Raw genomic sequence first — 14,652 nt, 5'->3', positions numbered from 1 at the left:
GGGCTCTTTACCACTGAGCTACATCACGCATTAACTTTTAATTTGATCTTATAAGACACTGGACTAAATGACCACCAAGGAAAACAAGGCACATTTTTTTTACACTTATTCTAATACTTAAAAACTAAAAATGATGAAAATGTTCTTTTGGTCTTTTCATTTAATGAAATAAAGGTTTTCATTATTCTTTTTCTTGTTTAATAACACTTGAAAGTATAAAATGCTACCTACCCCTCCAAAAATTTATATATTTTATTCTTCACCAGCACCCTTGTATAGTAAAAGTATCTATTATATGTTCGTATGTTTCAATGCACTACAGTTTTATCTACAATTTAATTACTTGCACACAGCAAATATGCAAGCATGGATTTTACATTCTTAATAATTTTTTCATATAAGGGAAGTTTAAAAAAATACTTGAACAGTTTGCCCAGTAATGTGACACATAATGCATGTACCTTATTCTCAAACATTTTTGAGACGATGTAAAATAAAACTTCTATAATTTTAACTTAGATATTCATCTTTTAAAATAGTATTGCAATTTTGTTCTTTGCATTACTTTTCAAAACTCCTGAGGTTTTACTGTCATGGCACACTCTCTCTTTTAATACTTCAAATTTGGCAGGCAATATAAAAAGGCTGCAACTTCTGCCCTTGGAGGGCACTTCAGTGACTGAACAGTATTCAGAAATCAAATTTAAAATACTTTTTGAATCATTTCACCAATGACTTACCTGACCAAAGAAGATTCACGCATGATGCATCATCACACAGTTTGTTCAGAGAGAGTGTGACTTCACTATGAGAAGAAAAGATTCCTAGAAGTCTCTCACAGTAACTGCTTCTGTCTCTGAGTTAGGGGCCATCTGTCTCCCTCTTTAAGGAGGCCTTCTTGCCATTTGCTTGGCGGTGGCACATTGAAAGATGATCAGTGCTGTGGGATGAATTGGGCCTTATTGCTTTACTTCTATTCTGTGCAGTTTCTAGAACCACTTTCACCCAAACAGGAAAAAAAGCTGAGTTGGAGAACAACAATTTGTCTTGTTTTGATTAGATGGTAAGGCAACCAGACAATTGCCTCAGCTCACAACACTGATCACAGGTAAGCAAAGGCAATTACCAGTTAACTGATCAGCAGGCAGGCATGGTGGAGTCATCACTGGGTGAAGAGTTCAGAGGATAGTTGCCAGTTCAGAAGTTCATAGGTTAGTTGCCAGTGGCAATACACTTTAAAAATAAATAATAAATAATAAATAAAGCAATTGTGTCCATCTACCACTAAAAAAAGAAAGAAAGAAAGAAAGAAAGAAAGAAAGAAAGAAAGAAAGAAAGAAAGAAAGAAAGAAAGAAATTAAAAGGAAAACACTATAGGGATTTTTTTTTGACTGATTACATCATGCCTTGGAACTTTAGTAGCCACCGCACCACTGGCTACAATAGGGTACTCAAGGATTGATGTAGTGGGTACCAACCTTGTAAGGGTATTTATAGGGTGTGTAGATGGAACTCAGCCTCAGTCGTGGAGGGACTATTGCAGCAGTATAGTGAGGAGTTCACTTTAGCATGATAGAGGTCTGTATTTGTCCCATCACAGGCAGTATAATAGGGCCAGCTGAGTAGAATACTCAGGGCAGCTGGTGGGAGGACAGGCACAGTCCCTGTTATAATGCTTGGAGCAGACTGGGCTGTTGCCACAAGAGAAAAGGCAAGGGCTGGTGATTTCATGTTGTCATCTCTGCAGGTGCCATTCAGAATCAGGAGCTCAATAGTTGCATCTTCTTCAGGCTGTCTTCTCCTTCTGCTGCAGACACCAGAAGTTTCTGCACTTCTTCAACTGCTCTCTTCAGTTCTATTCATGCTCTGTTCTGAGCATCTTCCACAGTGATTAGTACATGTAAATGTTCAGTTAGATGCTCTCAATTGGGTTTGCATCTATTTTGCTCCTCCTCCTTTTTCGCATTGAGACCATTATTTTACATCCAGTTTCTGCTTCAAGCTGTTTAGCTGTAAATTCTCCGGGTTCAAAGAGTCTCCCCCCAAAATTAAAATCTGGGTATTCTTTTATAGGTACATAAAATTTTCGTGTAATTGAACAATTGGTCCCACAACATCAGGTAATTCTGCACTCCTTTTCTCTGAACTCCCATGTACTATGTCATTGTACATGCCTTCCTATATTTCCTATATAGTTTTTTCGTCCACCGGCCGCTGGATGGCGTTGAAGATCCCACGGAAGTTGAGCAGGCTGCTCAATTGCTTCTTGTTGTTCATCAGCTGCATCAGGTAATCTGGGGTGGGTTTCAGCTACTTTTCTATTTCCATTTCCCCGACCGTATCCCAGGATACGAAGTTCACTCTGCCTGCAGCCCCCGCTGCCAGCGCTGGAGCGCGGGAATGCGGGTGGGGGCGAGCCCTGGAGACTTGGCATCCAGATCCGTGCAAGCTCCAGTACAGGGCCCAGTGCTGAATCTGCAGCAGCCGGCACTGTGCTCCCGCCAGCAGCCCACACTTCCCTCTGCCCTAGGTGCTCTGGCGACCCTAAGCCATCTGGACGGAGTTCCCTTGCGAGGCCAGCTGCAGAGGATGGCCACTGCAGGTGCAGGACCAAGCTGCTTCCAGGTTGTGTTCAAAATGCAAATATAACATTTAATATTTTTCATGCTTTTACAAAAGTAGATCCTAAATTAGCTTTGGCCACATGTAGTCATGCTTTTGAAATTATTTGTCATATATTAAAAATTCCCTTCAATTTCAATCAAGATGAAAATCCAAATACTGGAACCAGTAGTATAAATCCCCAAAATAAACACAATCAAAAAAGTTTCTATCCAAGACACATTTTTTTTTTTTAAACCAGGGATTGAAACCAGAGGGGCTTTACCACTGAGTCACATCGTCAAGCTTTTTCCTGTATGTCTCTTTTTTTTTTTTTTTTTTGAGAGCAGCTGAATGATTTGGTGTGTGGGTGGAGATATGGTTAGTATAATACAGAGAACATATGGGAAAAGTATAAAATGGTATTTAATGGCAGTACTTATCTCATTAGGGCAATAATCAAGGATATTGCTAATGTTTATGGTATTTGCTTTTCTATAGAACATAAGCCAAAGCCATAAACTTGAACTTGAGTTATATACATAATACATTCACAACCTTAAGAAAAATACATTTTTTCATAAGTAACATGGCATTTTAAAATATTGGAAACAGTATCTGTGCTGATTTGTATGTTGACTTAGTGGAACAAGAAAAGAACAACATTCAATTTGGGAGGGGTATATTAAAATAAAGCTCTTAAAATTCAAAATATCTTCCTCTCCCTGTGTACTTACCACAGGCTATATATTGTCTTGAGAAGATTCATTGAGAAAAATGTCAAATACATCTTTTTTTAAAAATATTTATTATTTTTTTTTTTTAGTTTTCAGCAGGCACAACATCCCTGTTTGTATGTGGTGCTGAGGATCGAACCTGGGCCGCATGCATGCCAGGCTAGCGAGCTACCACTTGAGCCACATCCCCAGCTCTCAAATACATCTTTATAATTTGGAAGGAACTAATGTGAAAGCAAATTGGAAGGTGAGATTTCATCTTGTTTTAAAATAAGTACTCTTTTTTTCTTATAGAAAAAATTAAATCAGTTTATTACAAAAATATATCTAACCTATACTTTTTGCAGCTTTCAGAAGAAGTCCAGTACTTTGTTTATACAAAGTCTATGAAGTCAATAGAAGTCATCTAATCCTAAATTGTGACATATTCCATTCAAGTCCTTGGCATAATCCCTCATCATTAAGAGCACAGCATGCCTGCATATGCTACTGATGATATTTAATAGAAGTTAGCTTCAAAAACTGGGAGATTTCTGCTACAGTCATGCATTCTTTATCATGTTTAAAAATTAGTAATCCATTTTTCTTACATCCTCATTCACTAATATTATGTAGAGTTCTTTAATTACAGAAATCCTCTGTATTGTCCACAACTACTATTACAAACTCCATGTTAGTATAAGTATTCCAGGAAGAACAAAGAGATTCTTGGCTGTGGGGAGCCATTCTGACACGTGATTGGGTGACTCCCGTTAAGGGCCTGAGGCACTCTGGCTGTGTCGGAGTTATCCCGACCCTTTCCTGATGAGAGAGCCCATCCGTGTGGGGGTGTGCGTAACCACTGACCCTGGAGACCCAATCACTGACCCTGACCTTGGAGTACAGCCCCCCCTCAACCTTCATTGGATGGAATTCTCCCCTGAATCTCTTGTTTCCCCCAAATAAAAGGCTGATCCCCGGCGTGTTCTCTCTCTCTCTCTCCTGCTAGCCCAGAGTAATCCTCGCTGCCCTGCTGAGCGGCTGGAGGCAGGGAAACAGGGAGACCGAGCCGTCTCGGACCTAGCATTAAAATAAGGTACTGTCTGTGTGTTTTATTTTGATCTCTTCTAACTAACTGAATGCCAGAACCTCATTAATGAAACCACTGCGCAGGCCGCGTGGTAGAATTGGCGCCCAAGAGGGGGCATTCTGAATTAGTTAGATTGAGTGGGAGCGCGTGCTAAAAAGATTAAGGGAAAGAAATAAAGAGAAAGGAAGATAAGGAAATAGAAATAAAGAAATAAAGAGGAAATAAGGAAGATAAAGAATAAAGAGAAAAATAAGGAAGAGGTGACATTTGGGTCACAAAAGTAATAAAGAGGATAAGGAAAATAAGAAATAAGATAAGAGAAAGAAAAAAGTGACATTTGAGTCACAAAAGTACCGGGAGATATTGAAGGAAAGAGACGTTAATTTACTTAAAATGGGAAATTCTACTTCTTCGGATAAGGAAATGTATCTAACTATTTTAGACAGTATAATTAATCAGAAAGGAAAACAGATAAAGAAAACTCAGTTATTGCAATTCTTAAAGATTGTAGGTGAATATTGTCCTTGGTTTTGTGACCAAGAGTCTCCAAATTTACTTACTTGGGAGAAATTAGGAAGAAAGTTACAAAGAGTTTGTCTTTCTACTGAAATACCTGGAGGCATAGAGAATATACAGAAAACTTGGACGGCCCTAGAAATTTGTCTCTTTGAATACATGGACCAGAGTCCGTGGCCACCAGAAGAGCTTCTGAGAGGTATTCAAAGAGCCATTAGGTCTATTCAAATGGAAAATCAGCCTGAAGCTAAATTAATTTTCTTTCCTTTGAGCCGTTTTAAAACAAAAGCGCTAGGAGCTAAAACAAAGGTTAGAATTGTGCAAGCTAGCCCGCAGACAGATTGTACAGAACAGCATGATAAAGAAGAAGCATCTCTAATCTTGGAGAGCCCTCCAGAAGTGGTAACCAATCTTCCTGGAGAGGAAAATACAAAGGAAACTCCTAGCGGGGCTCAGGTTTCTTCTCAGCCACGTGAGTTAGAAACCCAAATTCCAAATGGCGATAGTACAGAGTCTGATAGCAGCTCACAGTCTGAGGAAGAAGAATTAGACATAGAAACTCAGGACTTAGAGAGAAATTTTAATAGATTGCATTTAGCACCACCTGCCCAAGCTTTTAAAATTTGGCCGATACCTGCTAGAAGGACCAAATTTAACAGGTGTGCTGAATTAAAGATGACTTTTCTTACCCCAGTTCAGCAAGGTATTAAGAAGGCTCAAGAAATGGGGGAGGATACTACTGGTTTTCACCTCTTTCCAGTTTTTGAGCAAACTAATGAACAAGATCAGAGAGTTAGAGTTCATGCTGTAATCCCTTTTAAAACTATCAAGGAATTGAAAAATGCATGTGAAACGTACGGCCCAAATTCGCCTTTTGTTCAGAGTCTAATAGAAAATATTTGCTCACAACCCCTTCCTCCTAGTGATTGGATTTTTTTAGCCAGATCTTGTCTGAGCGGGGGAGATTACTTGCTTTGGAAAACTTACTGGACTGATTTTTGTAATGAACAAGCAGAAAGGAACAGGAGACAGGGCATAGAAACGCCAGTAACGATGTTTTTAGGGACTGAAGATTTTGCTGATTTAGAAAGACAGCTAAATTATGATTTTGTAGTGTACAATCAAATAACTGATTGTGCAAAACGTGCCTGGAGGCAAATTGTCCCCAAGGACCAGTCCAATTTAGTTCTTACCAAAATCAGACAAGGTGCCAGTGAGACTTATTCAGATTTCGTAGCCCGACTATATCAGGCTGCGAACAGGTCCATCGGGGACCCAGGAGCTAGCGAATTTATTGTTAGACAATTGGCTTTTGAGAACGCAAACAAAATTTGCCAAGATGTTCTCCGCCCCCATCGTAAAAAAGGAACAATTTCTGAGTATATTCGCTTGTGTTCTGACTTAGATTCCACTCAGTTACAAACGGTGGCCTTAGCAACAGTATTAAAGGAAACTTTGGGGCCACAAAATTCAGTTCAGAAGTCCCGCAGCAAGTGTTACGTTTGCGGAAAACCCGGTCATTTCGCCTACGAATGTCGCCAACGCAAATTTAGGTTTAGGGCTCCATCTACTGGCGATAATAGATATTGCAGGACTCGGCGCCACGTGGTTGATTCGGGTGGCGCGGATGAGCCCGCCTTCTCGCCACAAGTATTTCCTCCTAGCGAGGGGACAAAAAACTTCCGTTCGGCCCCTCCCCGGGCCCAGAAACAATATGGGGAGACGTCGCACACTGTGACGTCACTAGCGGTGCCGACCAGGACAGTCCGCGATTTTTACCGGAGCAGAGACATGGATCACAGACAGTTTTCTTAGGACCTTCAGAGACAGTTGAATTAGATCCTGAAACGGGACCAACACAAATCCCTACTGGGATTTTCGGGCCGCTTCCTGAAAATACTGTAGGTTTAATTTTGGGGCGTAATAATTTAAAGGGAGCTATTGAAGTAATACCTGGTGTGATAGATTCAGAATTTAAAGGGCAATTATATGTTACTGTAAGATCCAATTATGCCCTAAGACTCACCCCAAAGGATATTTTTGCTCAATTAATATTATTGCCTTGTGTCTCAGAAAGGCACCTGCCGGCAGATTCAGTTTCTAAACCGCCGGACAGAGTATATTGGTCCCAGTTAGTGCGACAAGAACGCCCTTTATTAAAACTTAGAATTAATAAAAAAAATTTCCTAGGAATAATTGACACAGGGGCTGATAGCTCAATATTGTCCAGCCGGTTTTGGCCCAGGCAATGGCCTCTGCATACAGCCTTAGCTAACCTAGAAGGAATAGGAAAAATTTCACAGCCTGCTCAAAGTGCCAACTATCTCCGTTGGGAAGATTCTGATGGAAACAGTGGAATATTTAAGCCTTATGTGTTAGAGTCTTTACCAGCTAATCTATGGGGAAGAGATATTCTAGCCAAAATGGGACTGCTACTAGTTACCCCAAATTCTATAAGGTCAGTTGAAGAAATTAATCAGAGGTATTTTCCTGGAGATGATAGGGAAACCTTTCAGGAAGAATATCTGTTTACAAGCCAGTCTCCACGGCAAGGATTAGTAAATACTTCAGGACAAAATTTTTATTAGGGGCACTGAGTACTTCCCCGATCCTTAAGACAGCTGAAAAAATTACGTGGCTCACAGAAGAGCCTATTTGGATTTCTCAGTGGCCCATCTCAGGGGAAAAACTTAAAATAATTCATAGATTAGTTGAGGAACAACTTCAAGCTGGTCATATTGAACCAACACTTAGCCCTTGGAATACACCTATTTTTGTTATTAAGAAAAAGTCAGGAAATTGGAGATTACTACAGGATTTAAGAGCAATAAACCAGATAATTCAGCCTATGGGATCATTACAGCCAGGACTTCCCTCCCCCACAGCCATTCCTTTAGATTATAGCTTGATGGTAATAGATTTAAAAGACTGTTTTTTCTCTATAAGGTTACATCCTGAAGATTGTGAAAAATTTGCTTTCACTGTCCCAGCAGTTAATTTTAAGGAACCTGTTAAAAGATACTGCTGGAAAGTCCTTCCTCAGGGAATGCGTAATAGCCCTACACTGTGTCAAAAATATGTTGATCAGGCAATAGATCCCATTAGAAATAGCTTCCCTGATGCATACATTATTCATTTTATGGATGATATATTATTGGCCCATGCTAATCCAGAAATACTTTCAGAAATTTTTACTCAGTTAGAGGCTTCCCTTACAACTATGGGTTTATGTCTAGCTCCTCAAAAAATTCAAAAGGTATCTCCTTTTCAATATCTAGGTCAGATAATTCAAGGGAGTACAATCCGTCCTCAAAACCTTCAGATAAGAGTTAAGGAGTTACATACCCTTAATGATTTTCAAAAACTATTAGGAGATATTAACTGGCTAAGACCATCCTTAAAGTTAACTACTTCTGAGTTAAGTCCCTTATTTCAGATATTACAAGGAAATCCTTCTCCAACCTCTCCACGTCAACTAACTTTGGAGGCCAAAGCAGCCTTAAGGAAAGTGGAAATTGCAATTAAAAATGCACAGCTTACTAGAATAGATCCTAAAGAAATACTGTATTTATTAATATTTCCAACTGAGCATACCCCAACAGGAGCCATATGGCAAAGATTAGGAGTTATTGAATGGATCTACTTATCTCATTCCCCTCAAAAAACATTAATTCCTTTTCATGATTCTATAGTTCAATTAGTGATTAAGGGTAGAACTAGGATTTTACAATTAATTGGATCTGAGCCTGATATCATAATTATTCCATTTTCTGTTCAACAGACTAATTGGCTTTTTCAAACTTCTACTTCATGGCAGATAGCTTTTACAGATTTCCCTGGGCAGATAGATAGCCATTATCCTCGTGATAAGATTGTACAATTTGCATCATTAACATCACTTATTTTTCCAAAGATTGTACTTTCCCATCCAATAGAGGGAGCTTTATCGGTGTTCACAGATGGTTCCAGCTCTGGTAAGGCAGGTTTCTTCAGCCGTGTTCACACAGAGGTAATACAAACTTCTTATACTTCAGCTCAAAGGGCAGAGCTCCAAGCTCTGATTTTTGCCTTAAATTATTTTTCAAATGAGCCTATTAATATCTATTCTGACAGCTTATATGCAGTCAGAGTTACCAAAAATATTGAAACCTCAGTTATTGGGTTTACTTCATCACAGGAGTTATTTGAATTATTTCATAATTTACAAAAGACAGTGCTAATGAGGAAGTACCCATGTTTTATTGGACATATCCGAGCACATTCTAGCCTCCCTGGACCTTTGGTTGCAGGTAATGATAATATTGATAAATTAGTAGCTTTTTGTCAACAGATGTCTTCATATGACTGTGCCCTAGCTTCCCATTCCTTGCATCATCAAAATGCTTCTAGCTTACGTAAAAAATTTAGTATTACCAGAGAACAAGCTCGTCAGATTGTAAGCCAATGTCCTAAGTGTGTTATTTACACTCCATCTCTGCCATCAGGGGTAAATCCCCGTGGATTAAAACCAAATCAGATATGGCAAATGGATGTAACTCATATTCCTCAATTTGGTAAGCAATGTTATGTGCATGTCATAGTGGACACTTATTCTAGATTTATTTTTGCCACAGCACGTACTAAGGAAAATACTCAACATGTAATTTCTCATTGCTTAGCAGCTTTTTCTGTTTTAGGGTGTCCTATGCAGATTAAAACAGATAATGCTCCAGCTTATGTAAGCTCTGCTTTTCAACAATTTTGCCAAGAGTTTCAAATTAATCATAAAACAGGAATTCCTTATAACCCCCAAGGTCAAGCCATTGTAGAACGAGCTCATTTATCTATTAAACTTCAATTACAAAAATTAAAAAGGGGGAATAAGATAATGACTCCCCAAAATAGCCTTAATCATGCCTTATTTGTTTTAAATTTTTTAAACTGTGACACAGAAGGTCACACAGCTGCTGAGAGGCAAATGTCTCCCTCGGTGACAGGCCCTTTAGGCAGAGTTCTGTGGAAAGATTTACAGACTGGTCAGTGGAAGGGCCCAGATCCGGTAATATCATGGGGCCGAGGGCATGCTTGTATTTTTCCAGAAAGTGCCTTTCGTCCTATCTGGGTGCCTGAACGTGCTATCAGACATGGAGGAGATAGAACCCAGACTCAAGCGACTGAGGATAGACACGGAGGAGCCACAACCCAGAAGGAGGAGATATCGGAAAAAGATGAAGAAAGACCAGATTGAACCAGCCGAGAAGCTGATTTCGTGGAAAGATGTGAAGAAATTGACAACCCAGGCTTCCCAAATACTTCGACGCCTAGGAAAGAACAGGACCCCAGTCTTGATGGTAGCAACAGTAATTGCCCTACTGGGCTGTCAGGTAAAAGGGAATCAAGTAGACACTTATTGGACATATTTCCCAGATCCACCCCTGGTACACCCAGCTGTGTGGACTGGAGAATCTATTCCAGTATTTACTAATGACTCATTCATGATGGGAGGATTTACAGATGCTCATATTACTCCCAATCATGTGACTAGATTTAATTATTCTGGCTACAGTGCCCAATTACCTTTATGTTGGTCACGTGATAAACATGCTGGCTGTCTGAAAGTATCATTTGAAGAAAAGACAGCGATTGGTAAACCTAGACTGACAAATAATTCTATTTATGGAGACTTAAAACCTAATACTAGATCAATAATTAAGATGGGACTTTCCCATAACAAGCCAGTCATTTCTGCAAAACCTCCACCAGTACCCCACTGTCCAAATAGTTCTATAATTGAAATTGGCACCTTTCCTAAATGGATGGATTGTGTAAATACCTTTCCTGTACAACATAAGGTGTCTAAAGCTAGTGGGTATATTTTAGACTGGTCTCCAAAAATTGATAAGAGACAATTACGAAGAAATTCTGCTATGACACCTGCAGGATTTGTTAGTAATATTTTGACTTATAGTGAAGGAGGTATTCAAAAAGATATTTGGCGTTTAATTGCTGCCTCAGAATATTTACATTTTACAGACAAACCTTTACCAAAATTTGTCGGCAAGAACTGTAAAGAGGGATCTTGCTATGGCCTAAGAGCCTGTGTCCAATCTCCTTATGTTTTAATTATTGGAAATGTAAAAGTTAGATGGATAGATGATAGATATTTTGTTACTTGTAATAAGTGCAACCTAACCAATTGTATTTCTAGGTATAATGGAGGAAAAGGAGTGCTGATACTTCATCAGCCCTCTTTTGTTTTATTACCTGCTAATATTTCAGAGCCATGGTATGCTGATGCTGGTTTACAAGTCCTGCAGCAAATTCATGCCCAGCTAACAAGACCTAAACGTGCTATTGGAGTCATAATTGTTGGTGTCTTAGCACTGGTCTCATTTATTGCCTCAACCGTCTCTGCATCTCTGACATTGTCTCAGAATATTCAGCATGCAAAATTTCTTAATAATTTAGCTCAAAATACTTCCAAGGCTCTGCGTAATCAAGTAAATATTGATGAAAGGATTGAGACTAAGTTAAACGCCTTAGAGGCGACTGTTATTAACATTGGTAATGAACTTTCAGCCTTAAAATTTAAGGAAAGGCTTAAATGCCATGCTAATTATAAGTATGTATGTGTTACAGCTGCCAAGTACAATGCTTCTCTCTGGGATTGGGAGAAGGTTAAAAACCATTTATTAGGCATTTGGCAAAATAGTAATAATAGCTTGGATATTCTGGAACTTCATCACCATATCCAAGACATTCAAAATAATAGAGCTGATTTTTCAGATCCTTCTTCTTTGGCTAACCAAATATTGAAGGAGTTAAATGGATTCAACCCTGGAAATATTCTTAAGCACTCCGCTTGGTACCTTATTGGATTATTCTCTTTGCTGTTAATTCTCTTTTGTATTGTAACTATAGGATGGCGAGTCTTCCAATCAAGAATCCGGGGACTCCAGAGAGTGAACCGCCGCCTCATTGTTAAGAATAAGAGGGGGAATATGTGGGGAGCCATTCTGACACGTGATTGGGTGACTCCTGTTAAGGGCCTGAGGCACTCTGGCTGTGTCGGAGTTATCCCGACCCTTTCCTGATGAGAGAGCCCATCCGTGTGGGGGTGTGCGTAACCACTGACCCTGGAGACCCAATCACTGACCCTGACCTTGGAGTACAGCCCCCCCTCAACCTTCATTGGATGGAATTCTCCCCTGAATCTCTTGTTTCCCCCAAATAAAAGGCTGATCCCCGGCGTGTTCTCTCTCTCTCTCTCCTGCTAGCCCAGAGTAATCCTCGCTGCCCTGCTGAGCGGCTGGAGGCAGGGAAACAGGGAGACCGAGCCGTCTCGGACCTAGCATTAAAATAAGGTACTGTCTGTGTGTTTTATTTTGATCTCTTCTAACTAACTGAATGCCAGAACCTCATTAATGAAACCACTGCGCAGGCCGCGTGGTAGACTTGGCCACCAATATTCCACATTAGGAAATGTGCATTTCTACTCACTATCTCTTCTACCTTACTTCCTATTGTAGGGGATGTATGTACAACTTCCTTCATAGAAAATTGTTAAAGGATGGTAGTTTTCCCTGCATTGTCCAACCCTACAATGATAATTTTATTACCCTGGTGATTGAATAGCCTCCATTTTCTGTTGAAAAGAATTCTCATTCTTGTGCAGCAGACTCCATCTACCTGAGTCTGGCCTGGTCTCCCCTGACTGAGGCTAAAGGGTAGAGAGAAGCACTGAAACATTTGCCTCTGCTGCTGTTGCCATTCCCACACTGGTCACTGATCTACTTCCAGGGAACCAGAGGCAGGCTAACACCCAGGACACTCTGCTCTGAGCAAGGCTCTGTTTCTGCTGTTGCCACCTGCACCTGGACGTTGCAGCCACTTTGTCTGCCATGGCCTTGTGGGCCCTGGTACTCCCCTAGCTCCTCTTGGGCGACAGCAGTCTGGATTTTCTTCTTGTTCCTAAGGTTTGGAATTTTTTTCTGATTACTTCATTGGGAAGATTGTGCATTCCTTTAGTTTGTATTTTGGAAACATCAATGATTCTTAGATCTGGTCTCTTAATGTTATCCCAGATTTCTTTTTTTTTTCTTTTTTTTTTTTTTTTTTTTTAGAGAGAGGGGGACAGAGAGAGAGAGAGAGTTTTAACATTTATTTATTTTTTCTTAGTTCTCGGCGGACACAACATCTTCGTTTGTATGTGGTGCTGAGGATCGAACCCGGGTGGCACGCACTCTAGGCGAGCGCGCTACCGCTTGAGCCACATCCCCAGCCCCATATCCAAGATTTCTTAAATATTCTGGTCATGGTTATGCAATATCTTTTCTTTATTGTTGACTCCATGTTTAAGATTATATACATGGTCTTCGAAGTCTGACATTATGCCTTCAAAGTGGCCTGATCTATTGTTAATGATTTCCATAGGATTTTAAAATGATTTATTGAGTCTTTCATCTCCAGAATTTCTATTTGGTTCTTTTTAAGAATCTCTCTCCTTATTGAAATGATCTTTCACTTCCTGTATTTTCCATCTAGCTCATTCCTTACATCTTCTTTTAGCTCACTGAACGTTTTAACTATGAACTTTCTAAATTTTTTCTCCATTATTTCCTCTATTGTGATGTTAATGGGATCAGATGTTGAAGTATTGTAGGCTATTTGGAGATAGTTTGCTCCTTTGCTTTTTTACTTATATGTCTATCCATCTGCCAGGATGATTATTGCTTCTACTTTTATTCAAGGGACTATTTAGTGAGCTACTTTCTCTTAAGAGAACCAGGTTGGGCGAATATCCAGGTGTTCATACCTACTACACTCAATGTATGTCCTCTGCTATTCTCAGCATCAGCACCACTTCGAGAGAGGTCACTAAATTCTGTTTATAAAATCACTTCAGAACATACCTAATCAACTATGATACCATACACTAATCAACCTTAGGAGAAACAAAAACTAGTTGAAAATGTTCTTCACAGTTCTTCTAACCCCAGGTACAAAATTGTAGTAATGATCCGGAATTTGTTGATAAATTAACTATTAAAGATTGCAAAATTAGTATTACCTGACATAGTGAAGAAGAGGAGAGGAGAGGGGGAAAAAGTGAAGAAGAGGAGAGGAAAGGGGGGAAAAAAGAAAAAATCCTTAGGTGAATCTTCATTACTAACCATTTATTTGACTACAAAATAGCTTGATCTCAGTGCACACAAATTTTTCTGTGAATAAGTGGTTTTCAGGAATGTCCTGAAGCAAAGAGTGAATAGATACTCTTTACATCTCATCCTCAAGGACTGAAGGGGCTAATAGTGAAGCTGACACAGGTGGCCTCAATCCTTAGCACCAATGTGCACTCACTGAAGGATGACAATAATTCTGAGATAGGGAGAAAGGTGTTAGGTTCCCAGAGGGAAACAGGCAGTTACATCTCCATGAAAAAGAACAGGATGTGCCAGCCCAATCTTGCAGATTTCATTCCCCCTGAGAGAGAAATGACATTGTGAGGGGGGCCCCAGAGGAGTGATGGGGTAGTGAACACCTCTAGCCCCTCTTCCCCATCAGCTAGAGAAAAGCCATGGGGGCCACCATAGCAAACAGTGCCAGAAGACTGGATTGAGCCCCCTAGTGGCCATATTGTATGCTCCAGACCAGTTTAGCAGGACCTCTTAGCAGGCCCCAAGACCATCCCAGTCTCAAAGGAGAACCTCTGAGGTCATGTTGGATGCCTACTAATTTACACACCTGACT

The 14,652-nt window shown here is 39.9% G+C and overlaps 2 pseudogenes across 2 annotated transcripts in view; both read right to left on the bottom strand.

Moving 5' to 3' along the window:
• The window catches only part of LOC308645237 (KH domain-containing RNA-binding protein QKI-like), a 43,142-nt pseudogene extending 40,476 nt beyond the window's left edge, over positions 1–2,666 (bottom strand). Inside the window, exons 1-2 of the transcript in view lie at positions 2,367–2,666; positions 1,928–2,310 (exon numbers count right to left, since the gene is read on the bottom strand). The product of the transcript in view is annotated as a KH domain-containing RNA-binding protein QKI-like (transcript). The remainder of the gene's footprint in view (positions 1–1,927; positions 2,311–2,366) is intronic.
• Positions 2,667–3,740: 1,074 nt separating this feature from the next.
• Positions 3,741–12,567, bottom strand: LOC308645288 (ADP-ribosylation factor-like protein 5A; annotated as a pseudogene). Its single transcript has 2 exons — positions 12,362–12,567; positions 3,741–4,050 (listed from the first exon to the last, which is right to left on the bottom strand). The product of its transcript is annotated as an ADP-ribosylation factor-like protein 5A (transcript).
• Positions 12,568–14,652: the final 2,085 nt, after the last annotated feature.

This window comes from Spermophilus citellus (genome assembly GCF_964194105.1).
Source record: "Spermophilus citellus genome assembly, chromosome: 3".
In the NCBI taxonomy this organism is placed as follows: Eukaryota; Metazoa; Chordata; class Mammalia; order Rodentia; family Sciuridae; genus Spermophilus; species Spermophilus citellus.
Note: the sequence above shows the minus strand (reverse complement) of the source record. Positions and strands in the feature narration are given on the sequence as shown.